Source organism: Sus scrofa, chromosome 8 (genome assembly GCF_054392235.1).
Source record: "Sus scrofa isolate SSC_HxYL_T2T_F1_AM1 chromosome 8, Sscrofa_HxYL_maternal_Yorkshire_Landrace_v2.0, whole genome shotgun sequence".
Lineage (NCBI taxonomy): Eukaryota > Metazoa > Chordata > Mammalia > Artiodactyla > Suidae > Sus > Sus scrofa.
In genome coordinates, this window is record NC_139390.1 from 109,873,558 (window position 1) to 109,886,260 (window position 12,703).

Consider the following 12,703-nt stretch of genomic DNA (forward strand, 5'->3'; position numbering starts at 1 on the left):
TTCTGTCTGACTTTAACTTCTTGCCACACCCTTTTCCATTTTTAACTTTAAACTTTCTCAAAGGTTGTGAAAGGAAAGGGGAAATGCTTCAAATCTCGCTCATTAATTCAGGGGTATATTTTGCTCTGAAAAATTCAACTAAATATCCAAGACTCTCCAGACTTACCTTTCCTATAAAATAGAAGTGTAGGAGAAATTATTGCTGATCCTGAGCCATAACTCTGGATTAATCTCCCTGCAAGAAAACTTTACAGGGAGACAGCATTTCTCTCTTCCGTTTTAAGATAGCACATTTCAAAATAATGGGACAGGAGTTCCCACTGTGGCTCAGTGAGTTAAGAAAACTAGTATACATGAGGATGTGGGTTCCATTCCTGGCCTTGCTCAGTGGGTTAAGGACCCAGCATTGCCATGAGCTATTGTGTAGGTTGCAGACACAGCTTGGATCCTATGTTGATGTGGCTGCGGTGTAAGCCAGCAGCTGCAGCTCTGATTTGACCCCTAGCCTGGGAACTTACATATGCCACAGGTGTGACCCTAAAAAGCAAAAAAAAAAAAAAAAAAAGAGAGAGAGGCAACTTCTTAAGACTAAGATGTAGAGCCATTGGATTTATTAGTTTTCACTGTAATTAATCTACTCACATGTTGTCCAGGGTTTGTTCTCAGCCTCTTCCTGCTACAAACCCATGGTCAGTTGACAAATGGTTCAGCTGCCTATAGCAGGAAGTCAGAATTATTAACAAACCTTAGTATGTTTCAAATAAAATTTCCCCTAAAATAGCAACAGTATTAATTTGCATATTAACTATAATTCTTTTGATTACCTTATTTCCCATCCTGAAAAATCTTTGAAAACTATTTTCACTCATTCTTTGCTATTTCAGTACAACTGCCAGATCCAAGCAAACAACATCCACAAAACCCCTAAGAAATACATTTATTGTTGAACAGTACATTTATTGCATCTTGAGGGGGCACCACCAATTCTGAAAATATCACAAACACCTAGTGGAATGCAAAGGTTTCCTATCACATGAAGTTATCCACGCCCAGGGTGTGTGGGTGGTGTTGGAAGGCTCTGAATATACATGTCAGGCAACAGTAAACATTCACACAGGGCTGCAAAGTGTAACATCTTTATTTCCTTTTTTATAAACCTTCCATTTTCCAACAAGGATTTAGGTGGCTTAGAAAGGATTTTATCTGTGGAAATGTTTGATGGAAGTTAAGAGTATTAAGTCACTGGAAACCTCAAAAAGCCTTGGATAATAATCCTTCATTTATCATCTGCTGGATAATGTGGGATTTTCTTGTTTTAAAAAGATGAAAATAACAAGTTCCATTCTAAAAGGCTTCGTATGAGTGAATAAACTCACATTATTCTCCATACATCAGTTTTTAATTTCCACTGATGTTTTTATCTTATTTTGTCCATCAGCTGTCAGTTTCTTTTAAAGGCAAAGCAGTCTATATGCTTCTGATTCTGGTGGGTACAGGATTCAATATTTACATGTAAATTGGTTTGAACTAGTAGATCTTTGCATTTTATACACCACCGAAGAAAATGGAACTTAATTAGATCTCCCTTTTATATGCTTCACAGCTTGTCTCTTTACTAAATCACTGTGTCTGCCACTTGCTTATGTGTCATTATTTCTGCCCCATCTTCAGTGTTTCTTTCCAACCTATAGTGAGACATTTACTGTAGCTTTGACGGGGTACAGCAAGTGGGGTCTGTTGGTCAACATGTTGGACAAAACAGATGGGGAAGCAAAGAAATGTGTGACATAAGATATGCAGAAATTTGGATTGCTGCAATTAATCATGGTTCATAGCTAACAACAACAAAAAAAGATGACAGTAATTGATGTGACCTTTTGAGAAACAATATGGAATTTCAGTGCCCTGGAAATTTTGTTCATTTTTGCTCCACTACTACTGAATTAATGTAGTTTATAAGTTGCTACTCAGAGGGGTACTTCGTAAAGTCAGAGTTTCCAGGACAAATTCCACACCAGGAGACATCCCCCAAATTATTGTGTTACCCCCATACAGTGTTGTGTTACCTATTGTAATTAAGAACAGTTCCCAAATAAAAGGTAAGAATGCCAATTTATCTGCAGTGCATTTCGCCAATGTAGATGGCCTTCTTGAGTCAACTATATCTCCAGGAGTTTATAGGTTCAATGTCTGAACTGGTTGCCTGGTTTCATAAAAGTTGATGGTGTTTGCATCCTCACCACTGACTGCAGCCCCTGCTGTTTAAGGTGTAGCCTCAGTGTAAGTGGCCTTTTCTCACACAATAGTGTAACTACTGGTCAGGCATTTTCCTATAAAAAGTGGAAGATTTTTCTTAGAAAATGTGTTCCAGGTTTCCATCTCAGTATGGGCAGAGATCCTCCAGAAAAAGCACAAACCTAAGAAACATGATTCACTGGGTTGCAAGAAAATACTACAATTTCTATTGATAGTTGATTCTTAAATGTAAAAAAGAAAAAGCCTAATTCATTTTCAATACATAGACTGACACAACTCGCCTCCTCACTCGGCTCATGCATTGGAAAATCGGATGTCACATAAAAGTAGGTGAGGTTCCATATCATGAAGAGATTAATCTTGGATTCTCACATATTTGCTTTCAGCATTATTGCCAGGCATTGTAGTTAAACAGATTGATGTATTGTTATCAAGCTTTTATTACTGTACCTCACAAAATAAATACATGCCTTAAAAAATCTCTACAAATAAATCATGGATTAACAATACCAATAATGCAAATAAAAATGACCAACAAGGAAACAGTAATGCTGACACCTATTTCTACTATTATCTCTTTATCAACTACATAACAAGAGCAATGATTATCCAATTAGATCCTCTGTAACAATGGCCACAGCAATTTGAAATTATCAAGAAGACTATTTGAAATCAAGATTTACATCCACTGTCATTAACCATGGTTAATAAATTAAAGCTTACCGTATTTCAAATTTAGCTGCTCTCTTTAAGATTCATAGTTGTATGTGTTTTATAATGTATAACTAGCTATACAAAGGTAACAGTCAGATTGAACAAAGGTATTCACTAGTGGAGGGTGTTAACATTAATTCAATAACTTGTCTAAGAGTAGAGGGAAGACTCTCATTTTCCATATAGAAACGTTACACTATCTTCAAACCAAAACTCAATCAAAACCTATAATCAACAGTATATTAACACCAATACTATTTTAGTTATCAAGACAATATGGTACTGGCACAAAACAGATATGCATATGAGTGGAATGGGCTAGAAAGCCCTAAAATAAACCCACACATCTATGATCAACTAAACTATGATAAAGGAGACAAGAATATATAATGGAGAAAGGACAGTCTCTTCAATTAGTGGTGCTGGGAAAATTAAACAATTATATGTAAAAGAATGAAATTAGAACACTCCCTTATAGAATACACAAAAATAAACTCAAAATGGATTAAAATCGCTTCTCGGCCTTTTGGCTAAGATCAAGTGTAGTATCAAAATGGATTAAAGACCTAAATGTAAGACCAAATACTATAAAACCCCTAGTTTTCATTGGCAGAACACTCTTTGACATAAATCGCAGCAATATCTTTTTTGACTCACCTCCTACAGTAGTAAAAATAAAAACAAAAATAAACAAATGAAACCTAATTGAACTTAGCAGCTTTGCACAGCAAAGGAAAACATTTAAAAAAAGGACAACTAAAAGAATGGGAGACAATCTTCGCAAACAAAGCAACTGGCAAGGGATTAATCTCCAAAATATACAAACATTCCATGCAGCTTTATAACAACAACAACAAAATACAACCCAATCACAAAATGGGCAGAAGATCTAAATAGATATTTCTCCAAAGAAGATAGAAAGATGGCCAAAAAAACACATGAAAAGATGTTCTATATCACTAATTATTAAAGAAATTAATAATTTATTTATTAATTTTTGATTTGCAAATCAAAACTACAATGAGGTATCATCTCACATCAGCCAGAATGGCCGTTATTAAAAGTCTACAAATAGTCAATGCTAGAGAGAGTGTGGAGAAAAGGGAATCCCCCCTACACTGTGGGTGGGAATGTAAAATGGTACAACCACTATGGAAGACAGTATGGAGGTTCCTCAGAACACTAAATATAGAACTACCATATGATCCAGCAACCCCCTCCTGGGCATACATCTGAAGAAAACTATAATTTGAAAAGATACATGCACCTCAATGTTCAATAGCCAAGACATGGAAACAAACTAAATGTCCATCAACAGAGGGATGGATTAAGAAGAAGGGGTACATATCTACAATGGAATATTATTCAGCCATAAAAGTGGATGAAATAATGCCATTTGTAGCAACATAGATGGACCTAGAGGTTATTATACTAAGTGAAGATAGAAAAAGACAAATATCATATGATAACACTTATATGTGGAATCTAATAAAAAAGGCTACAAAAGAACTTATTCAAAATAGAAACAAAGTCACAGATATCAAAATCAAATTTATGGTTACCACAGGGGAAACCATGGTGGGTAAAGATGAATTAACAGGATGGAAATAACACATGTAGTCTACTGTATAAAACATCTAATTATTAAGAACCTACTGTTATAGCACAGGGAAATCTACTCAATAGTCTGTAATAACCTATGTGGGGAAAAAGAATGGATATATGTGTGGATATATGTATAACTGATTCACTTTTCCATACACCTGAAACTAGGACAAGATTGTATGTCAACTACAAGAAAATAAAAAAGACAGTTTTAATGTGAGCTTGGGTGGATGGGATCTAGGAATGGAGTGTGAAGAAGGCCAGGTGACATCTGCATGTGCACCAAGTCGGGTTAGGAAATAGGAGCTCCAGGTTTAGGGAAACCCAGTCTATTATAATGGGCAGTAAGTCTGCCTGCCTTAGCTCCAGAGAGAGAGAGACATTATCTTATTATTCTGGGCAGTAGTCAAACCTCCTCTTTCCTCAGGAGGGAGCACAATTTCTCTCTTCCTGGACTGTTTGCTTGAAAAGATATTCTGCAACAAAGGGAGTCAATGCCTGTGTTCATAGACGCAGAAATGCAAGAGGTGCATGGAGAATTGTCTGACAACACCATCAGGAATATTTATTATCTGCATTTGGTTTGACCAAGGGCACATGGCACAGTGCTTGTGAAAGTCATCTGGCTTTTGATCCCATAATGGCCAAACAGAACATTAAGACAAGGCAAACGTATGGACTTTTCACATCACGTTTCCTGGAAAGCACATGTTTCCTATTCAGAGGTCACTGACACATTTGGCACTGGAGAGCATCACAACTGGACTTGTGTCTGCATCACTTGCTGCCAACCTGCCTTCTGGGCCCCCACGGAAGGGTGAGTAATGGAGCATTAAACACCAACAATCTGGCTATCCCAAGGGCTTAATCTCTTTAAGCCCCCCAGGGATCTGGGCGAGCATCAGAATAAGCACACCAAATGTGGCTTCCACTGACTCTTTAGGCAGAAAAGGCTAAAACACCAGTGAGAGCATATGCAGCTCATGAGTGTTTGTCTTATAAATGGCATATTAAGATGTCTTCCTCTAAGGCAGCAACATGGGAGACTCGGTGCCAGACTCCCCATCAGGCTGCCATGCACTCCTTCAGGACACCAGCAAAGAGAGGAATGAAAGGAAACAGTTCGAAAAGCCCACATTCAATGAATTAATCCAGGACTTTATAAACAGAGGTCTAGAATCAAAATATTTTCAAATTCAGCTTACACTGTAGCTTTGGGATATTTTTTAAAATACTATTTCACTGAATTACATGTTCTAGTGGCTTGGTGCTGCAGGGCATAATTTTTTTTTTTCAATTCTTATGGCCTATGAATATGGCCCAGAGTCCAGTGGAGGAAGCATAAATTTTGAATTGTCCAGGATTTAAATCCTGATTCTTGGCAAGTTACTTACCAATTCCGAACCTCAGTTTCCTCACTGGTAAGTGCAAATAATTATTCATGTAGGGCTGCTCTGAAGATTTAAAAAGCACATTTAAAACACTTAGTATAGGGAGTAACACATTATAGAGAGTTAAGATGGCCTTGTCGGGTGGCCCAATACCCAAGGCCTACCTTTTGTTTGAGTTTGAGCCATTAATTCTGTGGAGCTACATAGGCTTTTATATCAATGGCCATGCCAGCTAAATACTCAGATTGCCCAATTTAGACTAAGCTCGGGGGAAAGCAATAGTTGATAAAAACTGCCTGACCCACTTCCTCTCCCAAAACGATAAACTTCTGTTCTAGTGCTGTGTTTATGTTGTAATCATCTGTGTAGTGAGTGGGGGGGAGGAGAAGTCATTTGAGAGGGGCTGCAGCAGCCCCCGAGGTAGGAGATACACACAGAGAGAAATGTACTGACAAACCCAAAACTGTGAGGTGTGCCTTCGTTTCAGCTGTACCCCCTCAACAGCAAAGATGTGTGTGTGTGTGTTTGTGTGTTTCGCCGAAGTGCTTTAATGTGGATATAATTACTATATGCCCCACGGATGAAATAATGTTTCTAGCCTGCATTATCTGCCCACATTTACGGTATAAACTAAACAGCTTTAAGTACTGTGGTTTATTTCATCAGCACAGGCCCTTCTCTTTCCTCTGAACACAGACTCACTTCCCGCTCTTCCTGGGTGAATGGAGTTTGTAAACTCCTCTTGAATGGTCCCATGCCAGCTTCCACATTAAGAATTTGCCTTTGTTTGCACAATTATTGTTCTTTGTATTTTATTCTGAATCCCCATGTGGAAAAAATATGCTTAGATACAGCGCATTGGACATGTTTTCGAAAGATGCATCACGACGACAGATGTGATTCAAATGTGTCGGCGCAGGCTTATTTGAAGATGGTTCCAATTAACATCAGGACAGTATCATACATGTGTTATGTGGCATGAAAATGTATTCCATCATTTTATTCTGAATGTTATGACATTTGATTCATTTTTGTCACATTAATATAAGGTAAAATAGTTAAAGCATGAATGTAAATACCTATTTTACGATATTGCTATTTCTTCAATATTCACCTCTGAAGATATATTTAAAAGATCTATTGTCAAATTTATTAACATATTCTTCACCTAAAACTGGTACAGCTGAATCAAAATGGATAATAGCTTTCCGATGTACTTTTAAAATTCCATAGCCATACATTTCAATGTCTACCACTGTGTCAGAATGATGAATCAATACATGAGTATCCAGAATAATGGTTACTATTCTACTACTACCTAATCATCTATGTACTGACCGAGACCACACATAACACACTGTAATATGGAACATTTCTCTGTCACTTCCTGCCATTTTTGTCGTTGGTGGTGTAACTAAATCTTTATGCTATTTCTACATCCTTTTGCCTCAGCTTCTTACTTTCCTCTTCATTTCCTTATTTGCTTTTTCCTTCTCTTTTAAGCCTCCCTAACTTCACACCCTCTTTCTCCCTCCTTCTGTCTTCATTCCTTATTTCTTCCCTTCCTCACATCTCCTCTAATTTATTAATACTTTCAGAGCAAGGATCACAGTTGATAAATATCCAAGACTGCTATTTATGTTTTACTTATAGACACTGCAAATGATGACTACACATGGTTTTATATTATCCATGTATCTATTAACTCCATTATTCTAAGTAATAAAAAGTTGAATCACCTGTCTATGCAACTGAATCTTGCCTGGGACAAATTATTAAAATAGGTTGAAAAGTTAGGCATTTTAATTCTAATATTCTAGTAGTGGATTTGAGAAACAAAATCTCTCTGTAGTAATAAATCAATCAACAATACCTTCTTTGGGCAGAAGCACAAATCTCTCCAAAGCTCAAAGTCATAAAGGAATATCCTTGGGCTTAGGTTTTATTATTTAAGATGAATGCTGAACACTGTCTGCATTTATGCCCTTGAGGGGAGAACCTGCTTTGGTTACACATGCAACTTGAACATGGAATCAACTTATTAGGTGATAATATTGATGTAATTTTCTTTTGATTGAGTAAAAACATGCCTTATCTCTACATTCTTCCCCTTATTCATGAGATCCATCAGAAAGTGTTCGGTGGTAATAACACCAAAATCATCTATAAAGAAATGCAGGTTGCCCAACGGTATCACCAGAACTCATTTTCTTTTATATTAAATTTTATGTAGTTCATTTGGCTGTGATATTCTAATTCCAGTATGGATTTTTCTTACATAGTTATTTATAAGTGTTTTAAAGGCAAGGACCATCAAGGAAATTAAATTCAATTTAGTAAGTACTTACCAAGAACATTTTTAGAGTCTTGTTATAAAAGTGACACTGGATAAAAGATGACAAACCAGCAAGGAAGTTTTGGGATCTTGTTCCCTGACAAAGGCACTGATAAAACATTAATATAAGGACAAAGACATGCTTGCAAGAACTCTAGAGACCAGTTCAGAAGGTATAGCACCTGGGTCAATGGAGTATCAAGTAGGGATTTTCAGTGAGAAAGGCATGGTTACTTCCAGCTTTGTCTCCTGGATCCTCAGCTCTAGTGGAAGCAATTATGTGGACAGGTCTAGGTGGAAAGGAACTGAGACCTCCTGCCAAGAGCCATGTAAGTGAGTCCCTACAAAAGTGGATCCTCCAATCCCAGTCAAGCCTTCTGATGGCTGCAGCCTCAACTGATATCTAAGGGCAAAGTCAGGAGACACCTCAAGCCCAAACTGTCTGGATATGTTGCTCCCAAGTCCCTCACTCACAGCAACCATGAGAAATAATATATTATTTATTTAAGACACTGAGTTTTAGAATAACTTATTATACAACGAACAGTAGATAACTACTCTGGGTTGAACTTTCACACCAGCCTGAAATTCCTATCTTGAAGTCCTAACCCTCTGACTCAAAGTGTAACTTTAATTGGAGACAGGTCTTTACGGAGGCAATCAAGTTATAATGAGGTTGTTTGGGTGGGCTCAATAAGGCCCATCTCCTTATAAAAAGGGAAAATTTGGACACAAAAGGAGGAATGCTACATGAAGATGAAGACAGAGATCAGGGCGAAGCTTCTACAAGCCAAGGGACACCAGATTGTTGAAAACCATGAGAAGCTAGGTGAGAGGCATGGAACAGACTGCCTTTCACAGAGTCAGAAAGAATCAACTCTGTCAATGCCTTGATTTCAGACATCTAGCCTCCACAACTGTGAGGGAATAAATTGCTATTGCTTAATCCAAAAAAATAGTGATGCTGGGCCAAATATTATGTCTGACACTAATAGCCCCATCTTTTTAAACCCTCCTCATAATGAAGGGGTTTACAGCCTGGAAACTGCATTTCACAGATTCCCTTCCAACTAGGTTCTGTAAGTTTCTTTTCTTCTTCTTCTTTTTTTTTTTTTTTTTTTTTTTTTTTTTTTTTTTTTTGGCTTTTGTCTTTTTAGGGCCGCTCCCGTGACATATGGAGGTTCCCAGGCTAGGGGTCTAATTGGAGCTGTAGCTGCCGGCCTACGCCAGAGCCACAGCAACGTGGGATCTGAGCCGAGTCTGCGACCCACACCACAACTCATGGCAACACCAGATCCTTAACCCACTGAGCAAGGCCAGGGATCGAACCCGCAACCTCATAGTTCCTAGTCGGATTCGTTAACCCCTGCGCCACGGCGGGAACTCCAGGTTCTTTAAGTTTCTGACAAGAAGCACTCACAGAGCTTTGTAGGGCATATCAGTGGGATAAAGTTTAACTCTCCAAGTAGCTACTTTACTCAAGTATATGGACTTGAGCACATGGCCTCAGTGGGTATGTAGCATTTGATATCTTCCTGAGAATTGTCCATCTTGATATTAATGCTAATTGAGGCCACTGGTGATGGTTTTCCCGTGATCTCTGCTGTTTTGAATTTGCTGGAGGTGGCACCCTTGACCTTCATTCACCAAATCTCTCAACTCCTGAGTTACACAAGACTCTGTATCCTTTTATTTAATCACTTCCTGTTGAATGCATCTAGAATGATGACCAGCCATTTTCTGACCAGCTTCTGTCTATTACATGCATTGTCATTTTTCTTTAAGATCGGGAAAAAATGAGAAACACCAACCATTACAATATGAGGCTGAAGAGTGTCAAGGGTATATGAGTGCTTTAAGTAAATTGCTAGGAAGCTCAATTCTAGAAAATACACCTGTTGGTGGAAATTAGCAGAAAGTTCATGAATAACTTGCCTGTAGAGAAGCTGGTAAGATGGGTATATTTTGATAAATAGGTAAAGATTTGAGGTCTAAAATGATTCACATGTATATAATACTGAATAAATGACTTGGTAAATAAATAAATCATTATTTTGTTCTAGGTCTAGGAATCGTTAGCTACATGATGTCAGTTAATTAAGCAAACAAGCTTTCATCTATAAAATGGAGATAATAACATCTACCTGGTAGAATTGGTGGGAAAGTAAGAGATAAGGCCTACAACCCCAAGCACAGGGTGAGTATTGAACAAATAGTAGCCACGGCAGGTGGTGAAAGGCATTAATCTAAATAAAATAAGTATCAGCAGCAGTGATATTGAAACTGACAGCATTAACGACCTGAACCTAGCCAAAACCCAGATTGGGACTTGAACCCATGGTTTTAAGCTGAAATCACTTACCTGGTGTCTGGACTCACTGAGGTTCAGGTTCTTCATGCCTCTGCGTAGAAGGAATTCAGTGAGGGACAAAGTGAAAGGCAAGAAATAGATTTACTAAGATAGGATGCTTGTGAGAGATGCAAGCGGGCAAGCAAAGAGGCTCTGCTCCCTGGATCCAGTGGGCTACAGTTTTATCATCCAAGAGGAATGCAGGTGGGAAAAAGACCGCCTCTTCCTCTTTCTTTGAGTAGTAGCTCCTCCTTAGTATCCGGGGTGTATTCAAATTAGCAGAAGGGCGGTCCTCCAACTCCTGCCCCTTGGTCTGAATCTGAATGCAGGCCTCATCCCATCCTCCACCCGCCTGAGGCAAGGCTCACATCTCCACTAGTCCAGCTAAGCCTGCCTTGTTCTGATGGCTTTCTTGAGCAATTGTTAACTTACAATGATCTCCAAACATCCCCTAGTTTCCCCCCCCCCCCCGTTTTTTTTGCTTTTTTAGCACCACGGGTGTGGCATATGGAGGGTCCCAGGCTACAGGTCAAATCGGAGCTACAGCTGCTGGCCTGAGCCAGGACCACAGCAACTCGGGGATCTACACCACTCCACCACAGCTCACAGCCAACACCTGATCCTTATCCCACTGAGTGAGGCAAGGGGCCGAACTTGCGTCCTGATGGATCCTAGTCAGATTTGTTTCCGCTGCAACATGATGAGAACTCTGGTTTCCCTCTTTATCTATGATCCTTTATTGGGACTTCTACAGCTACCTGTGCCTGCTCCATCCCTATCAATATGGAGGAAGGCCCTCCTATATTAAGAAAATAGGATCTAGTGAACTTGTCAGGGAACACATTGGGAGCAGAAGATCAGTGTGTTACTATTGATGGGATCACATTCTATTTGAGCCCTTCTTTACACAATATATTTTCTTGGTGATAGTAATCTCCTGGTGATCATTAATCTCACAGTGATCAATAACTTTATCTTAATTTGCTCTTAGGACTGTGCAGCAGATTCAGGAGTTTTCCCAAGAATCTTATGAGACTGCTGATAAAAAAATGAAAATTACTGTTCAAAATCATGCTCTTGATTGATTTCCACAACTAATAGCACTATTTAAAAAAAAAAAAAAAAAGCTCTCTTGGATTTCCCGCTGTGGTGTAACAGGCTACAGAGCCTGCGTTGTCTTTGCTGTGGTGCAGGTTTGATCTCTGGCCAGGTGCAGTGGGTTAATGATTTGGTGTTGACCCTGCAGCTTGGATTTGATCCTTGGCCAAGGAACTTCCATATGCTGCAAGTGCAGCAAAAAAAAAAAAAAAAAAAAAAAAAAAGAAAAGATCTCTTAGTCTTTATTACTATTTTCCATATAATCAGCATACATAATGAGAAACTGAAAAATGAGATTTTATGTATTTTTGTGGTTCACACATGGATTTAACAAAATTTGCCAAAATAAAAGATGTATAGAAGTACACCAATATAAGCTAAAGTTAATATTTCACAATATTTTTTAAAGTAAATATGTGGCATATAAAACTTTATTTATGTTTAAACGTCCTCCACATACTTATTTTTTTCTAATTCTCATCGATTTTTCTTAAAAATAATATTGTTTAATATAATTATGGGCCAAGAAGTATTCAGAACCAATTTATTATAATTAAAATTTATAAAACAAAAGCTTTAGGATGATGGGTTTAATATAAACCTTCAGCATGTAGGCTTATACTCTCAGCTTATGCAGGAGTACAGTCCCGCCTCCCTTTTGTTTCTGGCCAGTAAGCTTCTTCCAGCTTCGGGTGCTGCAGACCATCACTAATAATGCATCACGTGTACTATCATTACTGTCATCCTTCCTAACAATTATTCTTTTCTGTATGTAAGACTTTACAAAAAACACAAATGATTTTAGTTGCTCAAAGTACAAATCTCCATTTAAACCATCAATTAAGTTATCCTTTACTTTTTGGTGAGGTGGAGTAATTCAACTAAAAACTAAATATTATTATTTGCAAATAATGTGACCAAAAAGGGATTCATTTCCAAAATATACAGACAGCT

General features: G+C 38.1%; 1 long non-coding RNA gene and 1 pseudogene across 1 annotated transcript in view; one reads left to right on the plus strand and one right to left on the minus strand.

The window, feature by feature from the left end:
- LOC106504732 (uncharacterized) overlaps positions 1-12,703 on the minus strand; it is an 832,408-nt gene that overhangs the window by 46,429 nt on the left and 773,276 nt on the right. The window contains exon 6 of the long non-coding RNA XR_014813123.1: positions 643-714. This is a non-coding gene — a long non-coding RNA (uncharacterized LOC106504732). The remainder of the gene's footprint in view (positions 1-642; positions 715-12,703) is intronic.
- Positions 3,481-3,569, plus strand: LOC146400979 (U2 spliceosomal RNA; annotated as a pseudogene).